At 45.9% G+C, this 15,864-nt stretch overlaps 1 non-coding gene across 1 annotated transcript; it reads left to right on the top strand.

The window, feature by feature from the left end:
- Nucleotides 1–2,892: 2,892 nt before the first annotated feature.
- TRNAC-GCA (transfer RNA cysteine (anticodon GCA)) lies at nt 2,893–2,964 on the top strand. The gene has a single exon. It is a non-coding gene; the product is annotated as a tRNA-Cys (tRNA).
- The last annotated feature ends 12,900 nt before the right edge of the window (nt 2,965–15,864 follow it).

Raw genomic sequence — 15,864 nt, 5'->3', positions numbered from 1 at the left:
GAAGTGAATGGCATACGGGAGCGCATACGGTAACATACGGGAGCGCGAGGTTTTAGCTCCCTCCTGCCGTATGCGCTCCCGTATGGGACAAAACGTAGTGTGGACCCAGCCTTACAATGGCCTGAACATACAATAGTTTCAACACACAATGGTCTTTTCTGGACCATTGTAACTTGAAACCAGACTCAACATACAATGTACAGACAGTCCAGATCTGTGATACCTGTCAATGACCAGAAGAACCGACCAATCACAATGGGCATTTTACTGGTAAATCACCTCTATTACTGAAGTGCATGCACTGACTGCTGTCTGGTAGCGCCCCCTACAGTACAGGGAGGAATTGCAAGTTCTGTACTACTCCTTACCTGTGCCAGGGTTAGCTGCTCCATTTGGGACACTGTGTGTACTGTATAGGACCCTGAAAGCCCCTGCCCTCTACTTAATCCTTTGCTTCCCAACCAGGGTGCCTCCAGCTGTTGCAAAACTACAACTCCCAGCATGCCCGGACAGCCAGCGGCTGTCCGGGCATGCTGGGAGTTGTAGTTTTGCAACAGCTGGAGGCACCCTGGTTGGGAAACACTGACATAGACAGTGATTTACAGCTCCCAGCAGATCTTTCTTACTTTTATATGTAAGGATTTGCTTTATCTATATTAGTTATCTACTTATTTTTCTTTAATCCTCACTTTTTCCTATTTTTGGATGACATTTTGGTGGCTTCAGAACCAATTACCAGGTTTCCATAGAGTTCTGGTCTCAACATACAATGGATTCAACATACAATGGTCTTCCTGGAACCGATTAATATTGTAACTTGAGGGACCACTGTATACAGCGCACAAGAATATATATTAATGGCAAAATAAGTAGGAAGATATTTTTTTGGGGGGGAAGAAGGGAAGGAAGGAAATTCAATAAATTACAAAAAAAATTTAATAAACAAAAACTTTTGTGTGTCAAGGTGGTATAGCTCAGTGGTAGAGCATTTGCCTGCAGATCAAGAGGTCCCTGGTTCAAGCCCAGGTGAACCCTTGAACATATGATTTTTCCCATCAAGTCCACAATATATTTACTTAACCTCTTAAGTACAAAGCCCATTTTGACCCTAACCCCTTCCCTCCCCAGGGAGTATGGGTACATCCTGGGAAAGAATAAACAGCTACGTGACATCATCGCTCTCCGTACCGCACGGCCTCTGGCTGGAATAAACAGCCAGGGGCCGCAGGTAATAGCCTGCAGCCGCTGTGAGGCTATTGACCCTTTAGATCCCGCAAGCAAAATTGATTGGGGGACCTAAACCTGGCAACTGAATGTTGTTGGTTGGTTGCAATGGGTGATCGGGACCACCTCTACTGAAGGCCGGAGGGTCCCTACCTTCCTCCGCGCTGACGGATCTTCTGCTTTGGCAGGCTAGAGCAACAGACCGCAGATAAAACTGATCAATGCTGTCTAATAGCAAAGCATTAATCAGTGTTAGGAATCAAAAGATTCCATGTTATAGTCCCCTATGGGGACTAAAATAATAAAAATAAATAATAACTGTGTATAACCCCTCCTCCTAATAAAAGTTTGAATCACCCCCCTTTTCCCATTTTATAACTAAAACAATGTAAATATATATATATATATATATATATATATATATATATCTGTAGTATCACCGCGTGTGTAAATGTCTGAATTATTAAAATATAATGTTACTTAAACCGCACGGTAAATGACGTAAATATAAAAACATACCAAAGTCCAGAATTGTGCATTTTTGATCAAAAAGCCCATTAACAACAAAAATGGTACCTTTAAAAACTACAGATCACAGCGCAAAAAATGAGCCCTCATATAGCCCCGTATACGGAAAAATAAAAATGTTATAAAGGTCAGAAGGGGACAATTTTTAGCCTACTAATTTTCTTACAAAAAGTTATATAGTTTTTTCATAGCAAAATAAAACAAGACCCATATAGATTGGGTATCATTGGAATCGTTTGAACCTACAGAATAAAGATAATGTGTCATTTTTACCGAAAAGTACATACATAATAAATACATACATAATACACACCACACATACAAACCCACCCCCCTCCCGGGCTCGGTCTGTGCACTTTTATCACCTGTGGCAGCCATGTTGGGGTCAGAGGCCAAGCGCATCCACTCCCATATGCTCCACACTTTGCACCGTCGCCCACTTCTTCCTCACGCCGAGGAATGGACACTCGGCGCCAGGAGTTGCGGCCAGGATCATTTCAGGAGGTGGAAGCAGATGTGCGCAATTGCGCGGGGCAGCTCCTGCGCCTGCCGTTAGTACAGCAGTGTGCGCAGCCGGAGAAGGGGGGAAGAGTGGCCGGAGGAAGGGGTTTAAGAGTGGCCGGAGGAAGGGGGATAGAGCGGCCGGAGGAAGGGGTAAGAGCGGCCTGGAGAGGGGGGATAGAGTGGCCGGAGGAAGGGGGTTAGAGCGGCCGGAGGAGGGGATAAAGAGTGGCCGAAGGAAGGGGGATAGAGCGGCCGGAGCCGCAAATTTAAAAAAATAAATACATTTTTAAACATTCTGCCAAGACAGACGGCCCACTGGACGGCCCGGCCAACCGAGCATATGCCCAGTGTGCTCGATGGTCAGTCCGGTCCTTATGGCGAAGTATGGCCACATGCTCACAGAGGGGGCTCGGCGTGCCATAGGTTCGCCATCACTGTGCTATGCCATTTGATCAGTTAATCAGTGTTATCGGTGCTCTGTTGCTCCAGCCTGCGGAGGATCACAGATCGGACGGCAAGGAGGCAGGTAAGCACCTGGTCAGAAGGAAATGATTCTCCTGCAGAAGTGACGGAACGTTTCCAGAACAGACACACACTCCCTACTGTACACAGGTGATCACAAGGTTAACCAGCAGAGGGGGTATAGCTCAGTGGTAGAGCATTCGACTGCAGATCGAGAGGTCCCTGGTTCAAATCCGGGTGCCCCCTTGAGCCTGTGATTTTCCTCAACAACTCCACAATATATTTACATAATTAGTACAATTAGTCACCTTGCAGACTATTGTTTCCCAACCTGTGGTTCTTCAGCTGTTGTAAAACTACAATTCCCGTGATGCCCTAATGGTGGCCTTCCAGCCCCTGAGAGCATGCCTTCGATAACAATTTATCCAGTTTTTAAAAATATTTGTAATGGAACAAAAGGAATAATGGCCATCAAAATGGGTATTGTTCAGTATTAGTCCATTTGACTGTAGATTGAAAGGTCCCAGTTACCCAATGATCTTCCTGTTGTTCTCATACAATTACAAAACATATAATGGAACCTGTACTATTAGTTTCCTATAGGAGTAAGAATATATATTAATGGCAACATAAGTGGGAAGGTTTTTTCTGGAGGAAGAAGGGAAGGAACGAAATACAATAACTTACAGAAATGATAATAATTATAATAAACAAATATATTTGTGTGTCAAAAGGGTATAGCTCAGTGGTAAATCAATTCACTGCAAATCATGAGGTCCCTGGCTCAAACCCAAGTGCCCCCTTGAACATATGATTTTCCCATCAATTCCACAATATATTTTACTTAACCTCTTAAGGATAAAGCGCATTATGGGTACATCCTGGGAAGGGGGAAACAGCTACGTTACATCATCCCTCTCCATACCACATGGCCCCTGGCTGGAATCAACAGCCAGGGGCCACAGGTAATAGCCTGCAGCCATTGTGAGGCTATTGACCCTTTATATCCTGCAAGCAAAGGGACATAAAGCTGGCAACTGAATGTTGCTGGTTGGTTGCTATGGGGGATCAGGACCACCTTTACTGAAGGCCGGCGGGTCTCTACCTTCCTCCGTGCTGACGGATCTTCTGCTTTGGCAGGCTAGAGCAAAAGAACGCAGATAAAACTGATCAATGCTGTGTAATAGCAAAGCATTAATCAGTGTTAGGAATCAAAAGATTCCATGTTATAGTCCCCTATGGGGACTAACAAAAATAAAATAAGCAATAACTGTGTATAACCCCTCCTCCTAATAAAAGTTTGAACCACCCCCATTTTCCCATTTTATAAATAAAATAATGTAAAGAAAAAAAAAAAAAAAAAAAAAATATATATATATATATATATATATATATATGTGTGTGTGTGTGTGTGTAGTGTCACTGCATGCGTAAATGGCTGAATTATGAAAATATAATTAGCAATATATAGAAAATAGGAGAGACTCCTATCTGCTAGTTACCTTGATCCGAGCAACTCAAATGGCACCTATACCCACGGTGTCGGAAAGTAAAATGATTAAAAGGAAAATTGAGGCTCAGGATCTTGAATACCGGATAGACATTTATTAATTAATTGTTTAAAATATGTAATGTGCTCCGTTACGCACAGGGCCCTTGTGGGTCAGCGGGGACACAAAATACAATTTATTAAATTATAAAATTACATAGATAGCATAGAATACATTATAATATAAAAATATGTAATAAAATACAATCAATATAAAAGCCACACGTCTGCGGATATTCCAGCCTGTAAGAATAAAATAGTGGCGCACGTGTCTAATGAATAGAAACGAATATATAAAGTGCAGAATTGTACTGTTCAATGCGCTGTTTGTAGAATGAGTGGTATCCGTTGGCAACAATGTAACAATTATTGCATGGTCAGGGCCGGACTGGGTGTGAAAACCAGCCCTGGAAAAAATGACATACCAGCCCCATAGTGTTGCGTCATTATACTAGCACGTTGTCATTTTCTTGTTCATAAAAGGTAAAATCATGCATTTTAAAGCATATTTGAAGAGTGCCTTATTTATAGATAAGACCTATATAAAGAGCAAAAAATTTATAGTTTCCCCACATTAGGTGCAGTATATTTCCCCCACATTAGGTGCAGTATATTTCCCCCACATTAGGTGCAGTATAGTCCCTCACATTAGGTGCAGTATAGTTCCCCCACATTAGGTGCAGTATAGTTCCCCCACATTAGGTGCAGTATAGTTCCCCCACATTAGGTGCAGTATAGTTCCCCCACATTAGGTGCAGTATAGTCCACCACATTAAGTGCAGTACAGTTCCCCCACATTAGGTGCAGTACAGTTCCCCCACATTAGGTGCAGTATAGTTCCCCCACATTAGGTGCAGTATAGTCCCCCACATTAGGTGCAGTACAGTTCCCCCACATTAGGTGCAGTACAGTTCTCCACATTAGGTGCAGTACAGTTCCCCCACATTAGGTACAGTATAGTTCCCCCACATTAGGTGCAGTACAGTTCCCCCACATTAGGGGCAGTATAGTTCCCCCACACTAGGTGCAGTATAGTTCCCCCACACTAGGTGCAGTATAGTTCCCCCACATTAGGGGCAGTATAGTTCCCCCACACTAGGTGCAGTATAGTTCCCCCACACTAGGTGCAGCATAGTTCCCCCACACTAGGTGCAGCATAGTTACCCCACACTAGGTGCAGCATAGTTCCCCCACACTAGATGCAGCATAGTTTCCCCACACTAAGTGCAGTATAGTTCCCCCACATTAGGTGCAGTATAGTTCCCCCACACTAGGTGCAGTATAGTTCCCCCACATTAGGTGCAGTATAGTTCCCCCACACTAGGTGCAGCATAGTTCCCCACATTAGGTGCAGAATAGTCCCTCACATTAGGTGCCGTATAGTTCCCCACATTAGGTGCAGTATAGTTCCCCCACATTAGGTACAGTATAGTTCCCCCACATTAGGTGCACTATAGCTCCCCACATTAGGTGCAGTCACTGAGGACAAGCAGGGCTCTGTACACTGAGGACAAGCAGGGCTCTGTACACTGAGGACAAGCAGGGCTCTGTACACTGAGGACAAGCGGGGCTCTGTACACTGAGGACAAGCGGGGCTCTGTACACTGAGGACAAGCGGGGCTCTGTACACCGAGGACAAGCAGGGCTCTGTATAGTGAGGACAAGCAGGGCTCTGTACAGTGAGGACAAGCAGGGTTCCGTACACTGACAACAAGCAGGGTTCCGTACCTGAGGACAAGCAGGGCTCTGTACACTGAGGACAAGCAGGGCTCCGTACACTGACAACAAGCAGGGCTCTGTACACTGAGGACAAGCAGGGCTCCGTACACTGACAACAAGCAGGGTTCTGTACCTGAGGACAAGCAGGGCTCTGTACACTGAGGACAAGCAGGGCTCTGTACCTGAGGACAAGCAGGGCTCTGTACACTGAGGACAAGCAGGGCTCTTTACATGGAGGACAAGCAGGGCTCTGTACCTGAGGACAAGCAGGGCTCTGTACACTGAGGACAAGCAGGGCTCTGTACACTGAGGACAAGCAGGGCTCTGTACACTGAGGACACGCAGGGCTCTGTACACTGAGGACAAGCAGGGCTCTGTACACTGAGGACAAGCAGGGCCTGTATGAGAGAGAGCAGGGCGGCGGGCGCACTGCTCGGTGGCACAGTGAACTCCGACATGGCGGGCTGCTGCGCTTAGACGTGAGGTCACGTCACCCCGACGGTGACGTGACCTCACATCTGAATGCAGCAGCGCGCCACGCCGGAGTTCAAAGTGCCTCTGCCAGGCAGCCACTCTGACAACCGAGGGCTGTAAGTAAGAAGCAGGGCCGGCCTGGGACAGTGCAGGGCCGGCCCTCTTCTTCTGTTAAGATATGTATAGTTGGTGCCTGGTGGCCTATGCGGGCCGCCTGTGCAGGCCGCTGGGCCTATTTTCATGTAGGGGCCTGGTGCCTGTACGTTAATCCCTGCAAAGCGGCCCCAGGGCCGGCGGCCCCTGACGAAGCACCAAAGGGTGCGATATGGCTGTGGCCCTGACATCTGATTCCCCCCATAACATCTCAGCCTCCCCGTCCTTCTGCCGCCTGACCGCGATGTCACAGACCTGATCCTTTGGAACTGGTGAGCTGCTCCGCAATTTCTTTTTTCTTATGTGTGTAGAGCAATGTTAAGTATATTTGCAGTACTGAAGAGCTGAAGGATAGATCGATGCTTAGAGACTCGGCCGTCTCATATGGATAGCGGTAATAGTGGGCTTCAATCATGGGGACTGCAGCGCTTCAATGAGCCGTGAATTTCTCCAAATCACATAAAATGTGCAGAGAGAATGTTCAAATTCACGGTCCTATTATGTGTGGCATATGCTGATAGAGACTCAGCTGAGCTGGACGCGTTTCAAGTCCTCCATAGGACTTTTCTTTAGCAGCCCTAAGATGTCACATCTTAAAGCTGCTGAAGAAAAGTCCTATGGAGGACTTGAAATGCGTCAGTTCCACTACTAACGCCACATAAATCCAGCCTCTATATTGGAATACAGCTATTGCGCTTATACGGCATCCGCTAAGCCCCAGGTACTTATGCGCATTGCCACGGCCACGAAGACGCCACATACCCTCTGACGGCATTGGGGATTACCTGTACAGCCTCAAAAAAACTGGATGTTTCATTATTGCTGTAACTTCTGAGTCTCTATCAGCATATGCCACACATAATAGGACCGTGAACTTGAACATTCTTCCCGCGCATTTTACGCGATTTGGAGAAATTCACGGCTCATTGAAGCGCTGCAGACCCCATCATTAAAACCCACTATCACCGCTATTCATATGAGACGGCCGAGTTTCTAAGCAACGATCTATCCTTCAGCTCTTCAGTACTGCAAGTATACTTATTACTTAACATTGCTACTGTTTGCTCATAAACACTGCTAGTATACCAGGCATTGCTACATTGTTACATGCAATAATTGTTACATTGTTGCCAACGGATACCACTCATTCTACAAACAGCGCATTGAACAGTACAATTCTGCACTTTATATATTCGTTTCTATTCATTAGACACGTGCGCCACTATTTTATTCTTACAGGCTGGAATATCCACAGACGTGTGGCTTTTATATTGATTGTATTTTATTACATATTTTTATATTATATTGTATTCTATGCTATCTATGTAATTTTATAATTTAATAAATTGTATTTTGTGTCCCCGCCTACCCACAAGGGCCCTTTGCGTCAAGGAGCACATTACATATTTTAAACAATTAATTAATAAATGTCTATCCGATATTCAAGATCCTGAGCCTCAATTTTCCTTTTAATTATTAAAATATAATGTTACTTAAACCACACGGTAAATGACGTAAAGTAAAAAACATACCAAAGTCCAGAATTGTGCATTTTTGATCAAAAAGCCCATTAAAAAGAAAAATGGTACTGTTAAAAACTACTGATCACGGCACAAAAAATGAGCCCTCATATAGCCCCATATGCAGAAAAATAAAAATTTTATAAAGGTCAGAAGGGGACAATTTTAAGCCTAAAATTTTCTTACCAAAAGTTATATCTTTTTTCCTATGGTGCGCATGCTCTCTGATACTTCTCTAGACCCTATCTCCTGGTCTGACCACTGTCCAGTTCTTCTCTCTTTTTCTTCTACCCCTTCCTCTCTGAGATCCTGTCATTGGAGGATGAACGACTCTCTTCTTAAATCCTTACCTTCCCGTGAATCGATTCAGCAGTGTATTTCCGACTACTTTATCACCAATGATGGCTCTGTATCCTCTCAGGCTATCCTTTGGGAAGCTCACAAATCGGTGATCCGGGGCCATTGCATTGCTCTGGGCGCCGGTCTCAAACGAAGCGCTCTGAATCGATCTCGGGAACTTCGTATGGAAATTGCTCGACTGGAGGCTCTCTTGTTGTGTTCTCCTTCTGTTTCGACCCTGAGGAGCTTGGTGGCGGCTCGGGCACGCTTAAGCGACCTGGCTCTCCATAAAGTTGGGAGGCAATTGCTTTATGCTAGGCAGCGTTTCTATGAGAAGGGCAACAAGGCCCACACTATGCTGGCGAGACGGTTGCGTGACCGGGCTGCTGCTCAATCCCCCTCAGCTTTGAAGGACCCTGCTGGGGTGCTTCATTACCACCCTGCTGATATCTCTCGTCTATTTGTTGACTATTACACTAATCTTTACTCACTTCCTTCCCAGTTGCCATCCGACCAGGGGGAGAGAGCGGCGGCCCTAGATGCCTATCTTTCTCAATGTGGTTTGCCCTCTCTTTCAGGGACAGACCGGGACGCTCTTAATGCTCCTATTACTGGAGAGGAGATCTCTGAGGTCCTTAAATCTCTCCCCTCTGGTCGCTCCCCTGGGCCGGATGGCTTCCCTTACCTGTACTATGAAACATTTTCATCTTTGTTAGTGCCTAAACTTGTCCCCCTTTTCAATTCCTTTCTAGACGGAGAAACGATCCCGCAGTCTTTCTTGCACTCCCTTATCACCCTCATACCCAAGCCTGGTAAGGATCCTCACGATTGTTCGAGTTACCGGCCCATTGCCCTCCTTAACTCTGACCTTAAGCTTTTTTCCAAGGTTTTGGCAGTTAGACTATGCTCCTTCCTCCCGGCCCTTGTTCATAAGGACCAGGTTGGATTTATCCCTTGTCGCCAGGGAGGAGACAACACTAGGAGGGTAGTGGACCTGATTGATTTGATCAATCGGAGATCTGAACAGGCATTACTTCTTAGTCTTGATGCTGAGAAAGCTTTTGATAGGCTTGGGTGGCCGTTCCTTTTTGCTACCTTACAGAAATTTGGGATTTCGGGGAAGTTTTTGACTGCACTGCGGGGTCTTTACTCCTCCCCTACAGCTTCACTTAAACTTCCTCACTCGCCATCTCCTACTTTTTCTTTGTTTAATGGGACTCGTCAGGGTTGCCCGTTATCCCCGCTGATCTTTGCACTCTGTATTGAGCCTTTGGCTGCCATGATCAGGGGCGATCCGGACATAACTGGTATTTCCTTACATGATAGGGAGTTCAAGGTTTGTTTATTTGCTGATGATGTCCTTCTTACGCTTTCTCGACCTCTACTGTCTCTTCCTTCTCTCTATAGGGTCCTGCATGACTATGGGGTGGTTTCTGGCTACAAGGTAAATCTTTCTAAGTCGGAGGCTCTTCCTCTTAACCTTCCCCCTCATCTTTCTACTCTTTTACGCTCTAACTTTTCTTTTCGGTGGTCTCCCTCTGCTATTAAATACCTTGGGGTCTGGATATCCTCTCACTATTCCTCACTATACTCTACCAACTATCTCCCCCTATTCAGGGATCTCCGTGCCCTTATGGAAAAATGGCGCTCGCAATATATTTCTTTTTTTGGCCGCATTGCTGCGGTGAAAATGACTGTCCTTCCGAAACTCCTTTACTTTTTTGAAACCCTGCCAGTTCGGGTCCCGCTGTCGGCCCTGCGCTCCCTACAGGTAGCTATTTTTCGGTTCATTTGGGACGGTAAAAGGCATCGGCTACCGATGTCCGTGATGTTGGCTGGGCGGGCGTTTGGGGGTCTGGCGGTCCCGGATGTAGTGAAGTATTACTGGGCTGCCCATTTGCGCCATCTCGCGGCGTGGTCCACCTATCATGCCTACAGCCGCTGGATGGAAATAGAGAAGCTGTGGTTGGCGCCTATCCACCCTAACGCTCTCCTCTGGACTCTTCCTGCCTCTGCTCCTACTCTCTCCCCTCTCCTGGGTCCTATGGCATTTTCTAAATATGTGTGGAATTACTGTTCAGTCAAATTTAAATTACTGTCTCCCTCTTCCCCTCTTCAATCTTTCCTTTATCATCCTAGCTTTCCCCCTGGCCGGACCTCTCTTATGGTAAGGGAATGGGGGTCTAGAGGCCTTTTTTGCTGGGCGGATGTAGTTGATCCTTTGGTGCGTACCCTCTTGCCCTTCTCTCAGTTACAGTCTCGTTGGGATCTCCCCTCGTCTGAGCGTTTTCATTATTCACAGCTACGACATTTTATGTCCTCCATGCTGGGTGCGCTAGTGGTGTCTTCCCCCAGGGGGTTTGAACGGCTGTGTCGTGGTGGACCTCAGGCGAGGGGGCTTCTCTCCGATATTTATTCCTTGCTAATCCAACCTCAGGAGGGAGCCCTGGTATCTCATCGCTATATGTCTCGCTGGGAGGAGGCACTTAATACTACTATCACTCCCCTCAATGGAAGATAATATGGGAGCGGGCCTCTAGGGCATCTATATGTACGGCTTATAAGGAGACTCAATATAAATTACTTATGGGTTGGTACCATACTCCAGAGTTATTGAATAAGCTGAATCCCGATATCCCCCCCCAGTGCTGGCGTTGTGGGGTGGGTTTGGGCTCTCTGTTTCATGTTTTCTGGTCATGCCCTCTTATCACGGGGTACTGGGAGTTAGTGAGTCGTTTGGTATCAGATGTTCTTGGAGTCTCGGTCCCTCCTGACCCTCAGGTCTACCTCTTGCATCTTTCACACTCTGCGCTGCCCAAGAAACTGTTTAAACTGGCTATGCATATGTTCTTGGCAGCTAAGACACTTGTTGCTAAATGCTGGAAGAGGACTCTTCCTCCCTCTGAATCGGACCTACTCTCCCGAATATGTGATATACGCTCTTTAGAATACCTTACTGCCTCTTTGAATAATACTATCCCTGCCTTCCTTTCAGTTTGGGAACCATGGGACCGTTTCTCTGACAGGCAACCTCCCTGAGGCGGCACTGACATCCTCCTTCCCCCCCCCCCCTCTTTCCCCTCCCTCCTTGTTCCCCCTCCCCCCCCTTTCTGTTTGTTTGTTTGTTGTTGTTTGTCCGAGGTTCTGTTGTCCTTGTCTCCTCTTTGTCTTTGTTTCTGTCTTCTCTCTTTGTCTTCGTGTTGTAGAGTCTTAGTTCTCTCTTTGAGTATTTGGCTATAAACCTATGTTCATTCACTACAGTCTTTATGGGTTATCTGGGATTGGGGCTAGTTGTATTGGACTACAATTGTTCTGAATGCTCTGGTCTCTATCTTAGATTGTCATTTGCCCTGATGTGATCGCTCTGGGCACTGCCCCAGATTATGCTTTGAATGTGTTATACTAACTTTCTATTTTTATGTGAAAATCTTTAATAAAAATTACAGTTGAAAAAAAAAAAAAAAAGTTATATCTTTTTTTCATAGCAAAATAAAACAAGACCCATATAAATTGGGTATCGTTGGAATCGTTTGAACCTACAGAATAAAGATAATGTGTCATTTTTACCGAAAACGCAACCCCCTAAAAGTTCCATAATGGCTTTTTTTTTTCAAATTTTGCCCAACAAATATTTTTTTTTTGGCTTCACCATACATTTTGTGGTAAAATGAGTGAGGTCAGTACAAAGTACAATAACTCCCACAAACAACAAGCCCTATAGATGAAATATTGATGAAAAATTGGAAGAGTTATGGATATTAAAAGACAAGGAAGAAAAAATGAAAACGCAAAAAAAAAAAAATCGCTGCGTCAGTAAGGGGTTAAGGAACAGGCGTGTTTTCCTGTAGTTTTTATTTGTACCATTTTTGTTTTGATTTTACTTTTTGATCGCTTTTTTATACATTTTTAATGGTATATGAAGTGGCCAAAATTGCTAAAATTTTTACATGCACGCCATCGCCTGTGCGGTTTAACTAACCTTGTATTTTAAAAGTTCGGACATTCATGCACGCGGCGATAACACATATGTTTATGTTTATTTTTTGATTACATTATTTTATTTAAAAAATGGGAAAACGGGGGTGATTCAACCTTTTATTAGGAGAGGGGCTTATTCATATTTATTAACTTTTTTTTTTACACTTTTTTTGCCCCCATAGGGAGCTATACCATACAATCACAACTTGGATTAGCAAAAAGCTGGCCGGCACTGCTAAGCTTCCCGTGACTCCTATGTGAACCAGGTCAGTCCTATAACAGTTAGTGGTGCTCAAATCCTTTTGAGAAAAAAAGAGTATCCAAAATCCAAAAATGTGCAAAGAAGGAAGGAATGGCACTCACCGCTTACTGTAATTTCTTATCTTTTATTCTTCATAAAGTGCAGGTGCTATAAAAGGCATTTCACCCAGCCGGGTGTGAACGCCAGTGCGCGTGCGCGCACTGGCGTTCACACCCGGCTGGGTGAATTGCCTTTTATAGCACCTGCACTTTATGAAGAATAAAAGATAAGAAATTACAGTAAGCGGTGAGTGCCATTCCTTCCTGCTATACCATACAATCTTTCGATTGTATACACAGTATAATTTTATGCCAGTGATGGCGAACCTTTTTGAGCCCAAGTGCCCAAACCATAATGCGCACCAACTTTTTTCCCCTCAAAATGCCAGCACATACATACATAATATTAAATACATACATAATACATAAAAAAATATTTTATTTCAGCTACCGGGTCGGTGCTGCAGTAGTTTTTAGTATATTTGCTGGTAGAAGAACATGGACTGCAGAGAGCAGGCCTTGTACCGTGTATCAGAACAAAGGAAAAAAGAAAGGTTCCTCTTTCAAGGTGCTTGTAGTTTTAAAACATCAAACCTTTAATCTGTATGCATGAAAAATAGAAAAGGTGGACCTCATAAAAGAGAAGCGAAACGCCAACACGTTTTGAGCTAAATGTAGCCCTTAAAGGGTACCTCTCATCAAAAAAACTTTTGATATATTATAGATTAATGTATGCAGAATAACTTTACAATTGCATGTTATAAAAAATATGCTTCTCTCTATTTAATTTTCCACTTTGAAGAAATGACCACTAGGGGTCTCCCTACCAGTCCTGGCAGAAAGTATTTCAGACTCATGCTGGAGTCCTAAACACTACGAGCTGCCAGTCTGCTTTGTTCACAAAGGAGAACACTCAGACCTGCCAGCCTGCTTTGTTCACAGCCTGTTTGGCTGTGAACAAAGCAGGCTGGCAGCTCTGAGTGTTTAGGACTCCAGCATGAGTCAGAAATGCTTGCTGACAGGACTGATCAGGAAAAATACAATAGAAAGAAGCATATTTTTCATTAACATGCTATTGGAAAGTTATTCAACATTCATTAATCTAAAATATATCAAAAGTTTATTTGATGAGAGGTACCCTTTAATCATGGCTACATGTAGCTCGAAACGCACTGGAGTTTCGCTTCTCTTTTATGATGTCCACCTTTTTCTATTCTTAATGCATTCAGATTAAAGGTTTGATGTTTTAATTAATTTAATGCACCGTTATCCTTGGAAGAGCTGGAGGAAACTTTCATTTTTCTTTTGTTCTGATTCATAATACATATATACATACGTCATACATACACACACACATCATACTGTCACGATGCCGGCTGGCGGGTAGTGGATCCTCTGTGCCAGAGAGGGATTGGCGTGGACCGTGCTAGTGGATCGGTTCTAAGTCACTACTGGTTTTCACCAGGGCCCGCCGCAAAGCGGGATGGTCTTGCTGCGGCGGTAGTGACCAGGTCGTATCCACTAGCAACGGCTCAACCTCTCTGGCTGCTGAAGATAGGCGCGGTACAAGGGAGTAGACAGAAGCAAGGTCGGACGTAGCAGAAGGTCGGGGCAGGCAGCAAGGATCGTAGTCAGGGGCAACGGCAGGAGGTCTGGAACACAGGCTAGGAACATACAAGGAAACGCTTTCACTGGCACAATGGCAACAAGATCCGGCAGGGAAGTGCAGGGGAAGTGAGGTGATATAGGGAAGTGCACAGGTGAAGACACTAATTGGAATCACTGCGCCAATCAGCGGCGCAGTGGCCCTTTAAATCGCAAAGACCCGGCGCGCGCGCGCCCTAGGGAGCGGGGCCGCGCGCGCCGGGACAGGACCGAGGGAGAGCGAGTCAGGTACGGGAGCCGGGGTGCGCATCGCGAGCGGGCGCTACCCGCATCGCGAATCGCATCCCGGCTGGAAGCAGAATCGCAGCGCCCCGGGTCAGTGGATCTGACCGGAGCGCTGCAGCGGAGAGAGTGTAGCGAGCGCTCCGGGGAGGAGCGGGGACCCGGAGCGCTCGGCGTAACACATACACACATAACATACATACATTACACACATATATCTATTTATATACACATACACATCATACTTACTGCATAAATACAAACATCATACATATATAATACATACATCATACATAAATAATATTTACATATGCACATCATACATAATACATACACAAATCCATAATATATACATGCACACATCATACATAAATACATCATACATACATAATAAATACATAAATAATACACACCATACATACAAACCCAACCCCCTCGCGTCCTCGGTCTGTGCACTTTTCTCACCTGCGACAGCCATGTTGGGGTCAGAGGCCAAGCGCGTCCACTCCCATCTGCTGCACACTTTGCACAGTCGCCCACTTCTTCCTCACACTGAGGAATGGACACTCAGCGCCAGGAGTTGTGGCCAGGATCATCTCATGAGGTGGAAGCAGACGTGCACACCTGCGCGGGGAAGCCCCTGCGCCTGCCATTAGCACAGCAGTGTGCACAGCCGGGGAAGGGGGGGGGGGAGAAGCGGCCGGAGGAAGGGGGAAAGATCGGCCCGGAGGAAGGGAGAAAGAGCGGCCGGGGGAAGGGGGGTAAGAGTGGCCGGAGGAAGGGGGGAAAGAGCGGCCGGAGGAAGGGAGAAAGAGCAGCCGGAGGAAGGGGTAATGAGCGGCCGGAGGAAGAGGGGTAAGAGCGGCTGGAGGAAGGGGTAAAGAGCGGCCGGGGGAGGGGGGATAGAGCGGCCGGAGGAAGGGGGGTAAGAGTGGCCAGAGGAAGGGGTAAAGAGTGGCCTGGAGAGGGGGGATAGAGTGGCAGGAGGAAGGGGGTTAGAGCGGCTAGATGAGGGGATAAAGAGCGGCCGAAGGAAGGGGGATAGAGCGGCCGGAGCCGCAAATTAAAAAAAATAAATACATTTTTAAACATTCCACCAAGATAGATGGCCCACTGGACGGCCTGGCCAATCGAGCATATGCCCGATGGCCAGTCCGGCCCTTATGGCGAACTATGGCCACATGCCCACAGAGGGGGCTCGGCGTGCCATAGGTTCGCCATCACTGT

This window comes from Hyla sarda, chromosome 12, assembly GCF_029499605.1.
Source record: "Hyla sarda isolate aHylSar1 chromosome 12, aHylSar1.hap1, whole genome shotgun sequence".
In the NCBI taxonomy this organism is placed as follows: Eukaryota; Metazoa; Chordata; class Amphibia; order Anura; family Hylidae; genus Hyla; species Hyla sarda.
This window is presented reverse-complemented; position numbering and strand designations above follow the sequence as displayed.